Below are 13016 nucleotides of genomic sequence, written 5' to 3' on the forward strand. Positions count from 1 at the left end.
GATCGTCACAGAACTTTAAGCGTGCGGACCCTACGGGTTCGAGAACTATGTAGACATGACCGAGACATGTCTCCGATCAATAACCAATAGCGGAACCTGGATGCTCATATTGGTTCCTACATATTCTACGAAGATCTTTATCGGTCAACCCGCATAACAACATACATTGTTCCCTTTGTCATCGATATGTTACTTGCCCGAGATTCGATCGTCGGTATCTCAATACCTAGTTCAATCTCATTACCGGCAAGTCTCTTTACTCGTTTTGTAATGCATCATCCTGTAACTAACTCATTAGTCACATTGCTTGCAAGGCTTATAGTGATGTGCATTACCGAGAGGGCCCAGAGATACCTCTCCGACAATCGGAGTGATAAATCCTAATCTCGATCTATGCCAACTCAACAGGTACCATTGGAGACACCTGTAGAGAACCTTTATAACCACTCAGTTATGTTGTGACGTTTGGTAGCACTCAAAGTGTTCCTCCGGTAATCGGGAGTTGCATAATCTCATAGTCATAGGAATATGTATAAGTCATGAAGAAAGCAATAGCAACATACTAAACGATCAAGTGCTAAGCTAACGGAATGGGTCAAGTCAATCACATAATTCTCCTAATGATGTGATCCCGTTTATCAAATGACAACTCATGTCCATGGTTAGGAAACATAACCATCTTTGATCATCGAGCTAGTTAAGTAGAGGCATACTAGTGACACTTTGTTTGTCTATGTATTCACACATGTATTATGTTTCCGGTTAATACAATTCTAGCATGAATAATAAACATTTATCATGAAATAAGGAAATAAATAATAACTTTAGTATTGCCTCTAGGGCATATTTCCTTCACTATCACACATAAGCCTCCTTATATCATCCTCAAAACATCCACCATATCTACCTATCATGGCATTTCCATAGCCATTGCAAGATATATTGCCATGCAACTTCCATCATCATCATATACATGACTTGATCATTTATTGTCATGTTGCTTTGCATGATCGTAAGATAGCTAGCATGATGTTTTCATGGCTTGTCCGTTTTTTGATTTTGTTGCCACGCTAGATCATTGCACATCTCGGTACACCGTCGGAGGCATTCATATAGAGTCATATCTTTATTCTAGTATCGAGTTGTAAGTAAATAAAAGTGTGATCATCATCATTATTAGAACATTGTACCATGTGAGGTTATCAAAATAAAAGTGGCCAGGGAAGCCCAGAAAGAGAGAGAGGGCCAAAGAAGCCTACAAAAAAGGAGATTTTTTTAAAAAATGAGAGAAAAGAGAGAAGGGACAATGTTACTATCCTTTTACCACACTTGTGCTTCAGAGTAGCACCATGTTGTTCATATAGAGAGTCTCTTGAGTTATCACTTTCATATACTAGTGGGAATTTTCATTATAGAACTTGGCTTGTATATTCCAACGATGGGCTTCCTCAAGTGCCCTAGGTCTTCATGAGCAAGCAAGTTGGATGCACACCCGCTTAGTTTTAGTTTGAGCTTTCATACACTTATAGCTCTAGTGCATCTGTTGCATGGCAATCCCTACTCCTCGCATTGACATCAATTGATGGGCATCTCCATAGCCCGTTGATTAGCCGCGTCGATGTGAGACTTTCTCCCTTTTTTGTCCCCTACTCACCAGCCGACCGAGCATCTACCAGTTAACGATTTCCTCAACAATGATGAAATGTCAGTAAGAGGCATTTTTATGCAATGTCGCTACTCAACACTGCTTGCTACTACTCTTGCTAGCTACTTGGGCGCGATGCAATCGTCGTCGTCATCCTCCTCCTCGATCTCGTCGAAGTAGTCAAGGGCGGGTCGCCCAGTGGTAGACCGAGCCTCCAGCGACGATTGCACTCTACTTCTATCGCAACCTCCTAATCGGAGTGGCGAGTGAGAGGAAAGCAATCTACTGCTCCTCCTTTTCCGTTGTTGTTGAATGGCCAAAGTTCTCACATAAGTGCTCCTCTTTGTAACGACGGTCCTCCGCTTCACGGACGGAGAGCTCCATAATGACCCGATTGGGTCCTTAGGTTCGGCCTTGGCCTCCAAGGGGACGAGGGGGGAATCGGGGGTGAATGCGTCCTCTTCCTTGTCATGCAATGAGTTTAGCCAGTGACGCGACATGAAAAGGGACGAAGAGTGGCACTTTCGACGGGGACGGTGTCTGTGACAGGACAATGTCGCTTGAAGCTCGAGCTCAGCCTCCATGGTAGATGCCAGCGCCCCACAAGCCATCATGGAGATCACAACGAGACATGAGGGACCAACCAAGACATTAATGGAGCGGGTGGTTAGCGGTCACATCACCCCCTCGCAAGTGATTCTCTGTGCTGGTGGTGCGTGTATGGGCGATATGAACTTCAAAACCCGCCCATGGCGCGAAGAGCAAGAAGAAGCTTCCCTCTCGTGGAGGTGGTTGGCGTGGAGGTTATGAGTTCATTTTTTAACCGAGCTTCGTAGTATATGGCGATTACAAGGCATATGTCTCCTCTGATAGAATGCAATTTTGTGTGTTGATCACTATATTAGCAGTTATTGTGGCGATCGGCTGCATATGGCGACTCTCCTATGTATGATAGCACTTAGGCTTATAACATCATAGTTAACTCGTCATTTTAAGATATGTCCTCTCCTTTATTTTGGAAGTACTGCAGTGCTTACGATGAGCGTCGACCAAGGGAGAAGGCGCAAACAGGCAATGAAGAAGGCGTAATCAAGGCGCGGGAGTGTTTAAATGTGTTGAGTGGGTAAGTGGGCTTCAGGCCTTGTAATAGTTGGGCCATAGGCCGTGTTAAGTGAAGGCTGGACTGGTGGATATAAACTAGCCAGGCGACGTGTGGATGAGGTATCAAAAATGAAATAGAAAACTATCTGAGCCGCTGGCTCCTCTCTTCTCCTCCTTGCTGCCTCTTCCTCCTCTCCGGCGATTTCGAATTCTATCTTGCCTGAAACTCTCTTCCACTCGCCGGTGACGATCTCGTCCAACCCTAGGTCATGACAGTCTGGTATCAGAGCCACCGCTTCCGTCCACGCGCCCAAATTTTTTTCCCCACTTCGTACCCAGCAAATCCGACGCGAAGGTTTTAGATCGCTCTCGGGCTCGATCTAAGTAATTCCGGACCTGAGGTGGGTTGATTTGGGGGAAGCCGCCGCCACGACGACATTCAAGCCTAATCCGCAGACTAGGTTCCTGGCGAACGAGATGGAGGCGTTCCAGGAACGGATGCTCAAGGAATTCGCCGTGCTCCGCAAAAACCAGAGCAAATTGGCAGTCGTGGATGACATCTGCGTGAAACTGGCGTCACTGGATGCGAAGCTCACGGAGCAATCGGCGCGTCTAGATCAAGTACAGGTCAAGGTGGATCTGTCCTGCGACACACTGGGGCAAGTGCAATAGGGGCAGCTTCATGCGGTGAGAGGAGACAAGGCCACGGGGTAGGGCGAGAGTTCTTCGCCCACTGCATCTGAGGTTTCAGATGGGATTCTTGGCACAGGACCGCGATTCAGGCAGCCACCTCCACCACCACCAGTTCAGGTACCTGCTCCACTGTCTGTAGTTCAGTTACCGGTACCGTTTGCAATCGAGGAGAATGGTAACAAGCGCCAGTGGATGCCTAAGATGGATTTTCCATGATTTGATGGTTCGGATGTGTGGATTTGGTTGGATAGATGCGAGGCTTTCTTCCAGCTATATCACATACCTGAAAACTTCAAGATCACTTCTGCTTCTCTATATCTCACAGATAACGTTGCACACTGGTATCAAGGGTTCAAGCAGACTGTGGCGTTTCACACTTGGGGACAATTCTGTGAGGCCATTCTGAAGGAGTTTGATGTGGATGTTTACCGTTAGAAGATGAAAGAGTTGATGCTGCTCAGGCAAACGGGTACTATCGAAGAATACAAGCTCCAATTCCTGCACTTGGTGTATACGGTCAGGTTGTATGAGCCGACAATCAGTGACACTTTTCTAGTCACTAGATTTGTGATGGGACTGAAGGATGAACTACGAGCTGGGTAGAACTTCAAATACCTACAATAGTGCAAATGGCTGCTTTGTATGCATCAGTTCAGTAACGATTGTTGCTTCAACACAAACTTCCTAAACCACCTTTCTCTAAAAGTTCTTATACAAAGAATGACGGTAAACCTCAGCTGGCCACGGGCGACTTGTGGAAAGCGAAGCAGCTCAAGGAGTACAGACATGCTAATGGGTTATGTTATAAGTGTGGAGAGAAATTCATGCCGGGTCACATATGTAACCAGCCCACAGCTCCAACAGGTCAACTCAAGGCTGCAGAAATTATGGATCCTCATGAGATTATCTCTGATGCGGTATTAGATGCTCTTGTGACAGACAGCCATGGGAACTGTGCAGCTATTTCAGCAACAGCTTTGTCAGGAGCACCTCACCCAAGAACAATTCAGTTACGGGCATTGATTGGGAATCAGGTTGTTCTCATTTTAGTAGATTTAGGCAATACTCACTCATTTGTGGATCATGCTTTATTGAGCAGAATTTCAGTAACAACAACACAACTACCAGTGCCAATGCAGGTCAGGGTGGCTAATGGAAATATGGTTAAGTGCACTGAATGTGTTCCTCAATTAACCTGGTGGTTGCAGGGGCATAGTTTCACCAGTCCTATGCATGTTTTTCCACTGGGTGGGCATGACATTATTCTGGGTATTTATTGGCTTGAACAATGGGGCGTTATGCAGTGTCATTGGGCAGCAAAGTGGATACAATTGCAGTATGAAGGGCATGAGATCAGACTGCAGGGTGTGTTGCCAGTGCAGCAAGACCATATTGAGGAAATTTCAGCTGAGGAACTACTTAAATGGGAAAAGGGTAATGATGTGTGGGCAACAGCACTTCTGAACCGCATTGTTATGGAACCAGTTGTGGAAATTCCTCCTGCAGTGCAACAGATCTTGGATAGAAACAAAGAAGTATTCCAAGAACCAAAAACACTTCCTCCTCACAGAGCTTTGGATCATGAATTCCACTTAAAACCTGATGTTGTACCAGTAAACTGTAGACCATACAGGTATTCTCCTCTGCACAAAGATGAAATAGAGAGGCAAGTTTCTGAAATGTTGCAATCAGGGCTGATTACTCCTAGTATAAGTCCTTTTGCTTCTCCTGTGTTGCTGGTGAAAAAGAAAGATGGAACTTGGAGATTCTGTGTGCATTATAGAAGGTTGAATGATTTAACAATCAAGAGCAAATTTCCCTTGCCTATGATTGATGAGCTATTGGATGAATTAGGAGGCTCCAAGTGGTTTTCCAAGTTAGACCCGAGAGCTGGGTATCACCAGATCAGGATGAAGGAGGAAGATGAGCACAAGACTGCATTTAAAACTCACCATGGCCAATTTCAGTTTAGAGTTGTTCCATTTGGACTGGCCACAGCTCCTAGAACATTTCAATGTGTTATGAATTTTGTGTTTGCAGGATCAAACAGGAAGTTTGTCTTAGTGTTTATGGATGACATTCTAGTGTTCAGTCAGACTTTTGAGGAACATCTAGAGCACTTACAGATTGTGTTTGATCTTCTCAAAAAGCACCCATTCTATGTGAAGGAAAGCAAGTGTGCTTTTGCACAACAAACTATGGAATATTTGGGCCACATTATTTTTGATCAAGGAGTGGCCACTGACCCAGCAAAGACAGAAGCTATGGTGAATTGGAATGTTCCCACATCAGTCACTGAATTAAGGGGATTTCTGGGATTAACTGGATATTACAGAAAATTTGTCAAGAACTATGGTCTGCTTGCCAAACCTCTGACTACATTGCTGAAGAAACAGACATTTCTGTGGTCTGAATCTACCCAGTAGGCATTCCAATTGTTGAAGAATGCTATGGCAACTACTCCAGTACTTGCCCTTCCTGATTTCAACAAAACATTTACAGTGGAAACATATGCTTGCAACACTGGAGTGGGAGCAGTACTTACTTAGGAGGGTCACCCTGTGGCTTACTACAGTAAAGCATTGGGAGTGGCCAGTCAAAAAACTTCAATTTATGAAAAAGAGTTCCTCGCTATTATGATGGCAGTAGATAGGTGGAGATCATATCTGTCTAGAGCACCATTTGTTATTAAAACGGATCATCAGAGCTTGTGTCATCTGGGAGACCAAAATCTGACCTTGAATCTTCAGAGAAAAGCCATGACAAAGTTGGTAGGGCTACAGTTCAGCATACAATACAAAAAAGGAGTGGAGAATACTGCAGCAGATGCCTTGTCAAGAGTGGCCCATTTCTTGTTGCACAGGCAGTATCCACTAGCAAACCTGTGTGGATTCAGGAAATCCTAAATTCATATACCGTAGACCCTAATGCTCAACTTATGCTACAGAAGTTAGCTGTGGACAACAAGGCTTGTCCTGGCTTTTACCTACAGGAAGGCCTCATCAAGCAAGAAGGGAATATATGGGTGGGAGCAAATACAGGCTTGCAGACCAAGTTAATCCAAGCTTTCCAGTCCAGTCCCATTGGAGGTCACTCTGGCATTTTACCAACTTATCACAGAGTTAAACAGTTGTTTAGCTGGCCAGGTCTGAAAACAGATGTGGAGAGCTTTGTCAAGCAGTGCAGTGTGTGCCAACAAGCTAAGCATGAGCTGTGCAAAAGCCCTGGTATGTTACAACCACTCCCTATACCTGACAGTCATTGGCAATCAATTAGCATGGACTTTATTGAAGGTTTGCCTAAATCTGAGGGATATAATGCAATTCTGGTTGTGGTTGATCGGCTGACCAAAGTGAGTCATTTTCTTCCCTTGAAACATCCATTCACTGTTGTTTCAGTTGCCAAAGTTTTTATCAATACCATTGTCAAGTTACATGGGTTACCACTGGTGATTATATCAGACAGGGATAAGATATTCACGAGTGCCTTTTGGAAAGAGCTGTTCAGAGTGTGGGGTATAAAACTGCATATGAGCACAGCTTATCATCCTCAAACAGATGGGCAGACAGAGCGTGTTAATTAGTGCCTGGAAATGTATTTACGCTGTGATGTGAATGAGTTTCCAGCTAAATGGTCTACATGGTTGTCACAAGCGGAGTTCTGGTACAACACCACGTACCATTCTTCTCTGGGATGTACACCTTACAAAGCTCTGTATGGACATGATCTGAACATTGGACAGCTACTGGGCCACAGTTCTTCGCTCAATACTGATGTGCAGACCTGGTTGACAGAACATCAGCATCATACTGTAGCATTGAGAGATCATTTGGCTCGCGCTCAGTGCAAGTACAAACAGTTTGCTGACAGGAAAATATATGAGCATGTGTTTGCCGTGGGAGAGATGCTTTATTTGAGTCTCCAGCCGTATGCACACTCTACAATGGTCAACAGACCGTGTCCCAAACTTGCACTCAAGTACTTTGGACCCTACAAAGTATTGGAAAGAATTGGTGAAGCGGCTTATCGACTCGAACTACCCAGAGGCAGTCAGGTGCACCTGGTTTTCCACGTCTCCCAGCTAAAAGGGCATGTTCTTGATCATACCCCTGTCTTCGTCAATTTACCCAAGGCATTGGATCTGTCAATACCTGGCATTATTCCAGAGGCAGTGCTCGATCGGCGACTGGTGAAAAAAGGGAACAACTCTCACCTACAAGTGTTGATCAAATGGGCTACAGTGCCACCGTCGTCAGCCACCTGGGAAGATTATGACGTGATCAGGGCGCGTTACCCAGCGGCACCATCTTGGGGACAAGCCGGTTCTTCAGGGGCGGGTACTGTAAGTACTGCAGTGCTTACGATAAGCGTCGACCAAGGGAGAAGGCGCAAACAGGTAATGAATAGGCGTAATCAAGGCGCGGGAGTGTTTAAATGTAAGTGGGATTCAGGCCTTGTAATAGTTGGGCCATAGACCGTGTTAAGTGAAGGCTGGACTGGTGGATATAAACCTGCCAGACGACGTGTGGATGAGGTATCAAAAATGAAATAGAAACCTATCTGAGCCGATGGCTCCTCTCTTCTCCTCCTTGCTGCCTCTTCCTCCTCTCCGGCGATTTTGAATTCTCTCTTGTCTGAAACTCTCTTCCACTCGCCGGCGACGATCCTGTCCAACCCTAGGTCGTGACATATTTGTTAAGTAAAATACAAATATGGTTGAAAAATACAGAATTGCCTATTGTGTAGGCCTCATTTGGTTCTTAGGATAGAAATATCATAGGAATAGGAAAACCATAGAAATTGAGATGGCATGTCACTAGTAGAGAAATGGCTAGCCACAACTTTAATTGGTGGTGTGTCATTTCCAACCAACGCGATCATTATTTTTTCATATACTGATGGCATTTGCATATTTGCTACACCACCTTTACAGAGTTAGTGTTGGCATTACGTTTTTCTTGAACATCACAAATTGGTGGGCACAAGTTAGTGGTGAAGTTGGATTTCTATGAACGTCATTGGTAATTAGTCTAGTGTCAGTGTGTCCTGTCCGAGCACAGCACCAGTAACTTTTGCCTATATAAATGTTGCCAGCTTTCCTTGTTTCTCAAATAATTTAACTTTTTGCTACAAGCTCTGGTGGGTTCATTACAGGCCAGGTAGCTAAGAGGGAAAGAATAAAAACTAAGACGAACCAACTAGGGAGAAGATTTTTGTGGGAAAAAAAGTTAAATTATTTGAGAAATAAGGAAAGCTAGCAACAAGCTCTGTGGGTTCATTACAGGCCAGGTAGCTAAGAGGGAAAGAATAAAAACTAAGACGAACCAACTAGGGAGAAGAGTTTTGTGGGAAAAAAGTTAAATTATTTGAGAAACAAGGAAAGCTGGCAACACTTATATAGGCAAAAGTTACTGGTGCTGTGCTCGGACAAGGCACGCCGGCACTAGACTAATTACCAATGACGTTCATAGAAATCCAACTTCACCACTAACTTGTGCCCACCAATTTGTGGTGTTCAAGCAAAACGTAACGCCAACACTAACTCTATAAAGGTGGCGTATCAAATATGCAAATGCCATCAGTATATGAAAAAACAGTGATGGCGTTGGTTGGAAATGACACACCACCAATTAAAGTTGTGGCTAGCCATTTCTCTACTAGTGACATGCCATCTCAATTTCTATGGTTTTCCTATTCCTATGATATTTCTATCCTAAGAACCAAATGAGGCCTACAGAACAGGCAATTCTGTATTTTTAAACCATATTTGTATTTTACTTAACAAATAAAGGAGAGGACATATCTTAAAATGACGAGTTAACTATGATGTTATAAACCTAAGTGCTATCATATATAGGAGAGTCGCCATATGTGGCCGATCGCCACAATAACTGCTAATATAGTGATCAACACACAAAATTGCATTCTATCAGAGGAGACATATGCCTTGTAATCGTCATATACTACGAAGCTCGGTCAAAAAATGAGCTCATAACCTCCACGCCAACCACCTCCACGGGAGGGAAGCTTCTTCTTCCTCTTCGCGCCATGAGCGGGTTTTGAAGTTCATATCACCCATACACGTACCACCAGTGCAAAAAATCACTTGCGAGGGGGTGATGTGACCGCTAACCACCCGCTCCATTAATGTCTTGGTCGGTCCCTCATATCTTGTTGTGACCTCCATGATGGCTTGTGGGGCGCTAGCATCTACCATGGCGGCCGAGCTCGAGCTTCAAGCGACATTGTCCTGTCACAGACACCGTCCCCGTCGAAAGTGCCACTCTTCGTCTCTTTTCATGTCGCGTCACTGGCTAAACTCATTGCACGACAAGGAAGAGGACGCGTTCACCCCCGATTCCCCCCTCGTCCCCTTGGAGGCCAAGGCCGAACCTAAGGACCCAATCGGGTCATTATGGAGCTCTCCGTCCATGAAGCGGAGGACCGTCGTTATAAAGAGGAGCACTTCTGTGAGAACTTTGGCCATTCAACAACAACGGAAAAGGAGGAGCAGTAGATTGCTTTCCTCTCACTCGCCACTCCGATTAGGAGGTTGCGATAGAAGTAGAGTGCAATCGTCGCTGGAGGCTCGGTCTACCACTGGACGACCCACCCTTGAATACTTCGACGAGATCAAGGAGGAGGATGACGACGACGATTGCATCGCGTCCAAGTAGCTAGCGAGAGTAGTAGCAAGCAGTGTTGAGTAGCGACATTGCATAAAAATGCCTCTTACTAACATTTCATTATTGTTGAGGAAATCGTTAATTGGTAGATGCTCGGTCGGCTGTGAGTAGGGGATCACTAGTAGAAAAACCCCCATTCGTCCCGGTTGATAAGGGCCTTTTGTCCCGGTTTATGAACCGGGACTAAAGGGTCGTTACTAATGCCCTAACCCTTTAGTCCCGGTTCTTACACGAACCGGGACAAATGGGCCTCCACGTGGCCGGTGCGCCGAGCCCAGGCAGGAGGGCCTTTGGTCCTAGTTGGTGGCACCAACCGGGAACAATAGGCATCCATGCGTCAGCATTTCAGGGGCTAGGGTTTTTGTTTTCTTTTGAAAGGGGGGGTGTTGGGGGTTTTGGGGGTTTAATTTAGGTGTTTCATATATTGTGTTAGCTAGCTAATTAATAGAGAGAAGTGTCCTCTCTTATGTCCGTGCTTGGTCGACGCTATATATACGTATATATAGAGAGGACTAGACACGCTAGCTAGCAAGCAAATAAAGGAAACAGAAGATCGTCATAAACATATGCATACAGAGAGAAGTGATATCGACCACCTCTCCTTCTCTGAGATATTGGTCGAACAACAAGTTCTCGTATATCTATCCGATACTACCGGCTACATGTATACAATAATTATCTCTTACAATATAATCTCCTAATTATATATGAACACAGGGTCCACATAGTATTCTCCGTCTTCAGCGATCACGTGGTCAAGGAAGAATGCCGCCAATTCCTCTTGAATTGCTCGCGTATGATCTGGTGCTAGGAGTTCATCCCACATCTGAAACAACTAATTTGAACAAGGGGGTCAATACATGTATATATATGAATAAATGAAACTCAACACAAATGATGGTAATAAAATAAAATTGTGAATATTATTGCTTACGAACTTCATATTGTTCGTTAGAGTACCCTCGTTCACAGGTTGTGTGGCGGATGGACTCGCAAACATAGTATCCACAGAAATCATTCCCTTGTTCCTGCCACAACCACTTTACAAGAAATAGAGGTCAATCAAACTGATAAGCAAGCATGCCAAATGATATTGATGAAACTAGCGCTTGAATCACTAGGAGATGCGCAGAACATGTTACTATAGTACTTACTTTCGGGTGTCTAAATTGCAGCTTCTTCTGCAGTCCCGGAGCTTTTTTGTTGAATTTTCTCCAAACCCTGCCAGACAAAGAAAAAAATTACTTGATATCAGGAAATGAACAAAGTTGTTGATATGGTGGATAATGATCAATTTAACTTACTTCTCGAGCATTTGAGTCATGTCCGCATAGTACTGGGGATCTTTTCGTCTCGAGTCTAAGACGGTTACTAGTCCCTGCTCAAGCTTAATCTCTAGGAGAATATAGTGGAACCTACGCACACATGCATAACTCATCAATTACATTACTATAACCTGGACTAATAAGGGAAACCGAATATGCACAAGACAGTAACACTCACTTGAAGTTGTAAGGAAAGAGTATTATATCTTTGTTTTCATTTATTACCAACGATCGTAGCAAGTTGGCCCCGGTATCTTCGGCACGATATTTAACCTTGGTTGCATCTATGAGATTTGTGTTAATGAACCCAATATCACCGATTTGTCTTTTCTTCAATTTGGCGATCTTCAATCTGCATAATATAGTGAGGATAATTATGAATACATGCAATGAAAGAGCTGACCTATATAGAGAGACTTAATGACAGAAGTAGTACTACTTACAGACAGTAGCAAGTGACTGTTGCTTTATCGAGGGCCTTTTGATTGAAAAACTGGAAGAACTCCTCAAATGGAACATTCAACAGTTCAATTCTAACGAGGTCATGATTGGTTTTCATGTACCAATCATGGAATCTTCGCATCATCGTTGTTAGAGATCTTTCATCTTTGACGAGAGGCTTCCCGTACTCGTATTTGTGTTCCTCCACCTCCAAGAAATCATAATGTACATCATCGGGCAGGTAATCTCCAAGATTGCTATAACCGGGCACCATCCTCGGATCATTAGTAGGCACCTTGAGCGGGGGGGCACGATTGGTTCGCTTGTTCGCCGAGCTGGGCAACTTGTTTCCCAGCTCGTCGTTCTTTTAACCTTTGATCACTGACAGTACTTCCCGACCGCTCCGCTTCGACAAATGACTTTGCAATAATGCGATCATAGTTGCCTTTCGGCGGATACTTTGCTGGTTTTTTCAGGGCAGCGAGAGTCGCTTCTCTTTCACCGGATCTACCTTCTCCTCCGGAGGTGGATGTTTCTTTGCTTTCACCCCTTCAAAGAAGTTCTTCACTTCGGCTCGCGCGATCTTGGCGTTCTCCTCCGGGGTCCTCTCGTATGGTAACTTCTCTAGAGTCTTCAGAGAAGGACTGAATCTGTATTGCCTCCCGCCTCTGGCTGTACTGCTAGACGCCGGTAGAGCAGATGGAGCGGCTACGGCTGTCTTCTTTCCTTGCTTATGAGGCGGAGGAGAAGGACTACGACGCACCGGAGCAGCCAGAGCGGCGGCGGGTCTCTTCCGCCCTTGCTGACGAGGCGGAGAAGGAGGAGGTTGGCTGCTCGGGCGCGCCGGCGTAGGCGGAGAAGGGCTGAGTGCCCTGTGAAGGAAATATGCCCTAGAGGTAATAATAAAGTTATTATTTATTTCCTTATATCATGATAAATGTTTATTATTCATGCTAGAATTGTATTAACCGGAACCATAATACTTGTGTGAATACATAGACAAACAAAGTGTCACTAGTATGCCTCTACTTGACTAGCTCGTTAATCGAAGATGGTTATGTTTCCTAACCATAGACATGAGTTTTCAATTGATTAACGGGATCACATCATTAGGAGAATGATGTG

The sequence above is a fragment of the Triticum aestivum genome, chromosome 7A (genome assembly GCF_018294505.1).
Source record: "Triticum aestivum cultivar Chinese Spring chromosome 7A, IWGSC CS RefSeq v2.1, whole genome shotgun sequence".
Lineage (NCBI taxonomy): Eukaryota > Viridiplantae > Streptophyta > Magnoliopsida > Poales > Poaceae > Triticum > Triticum aestivum.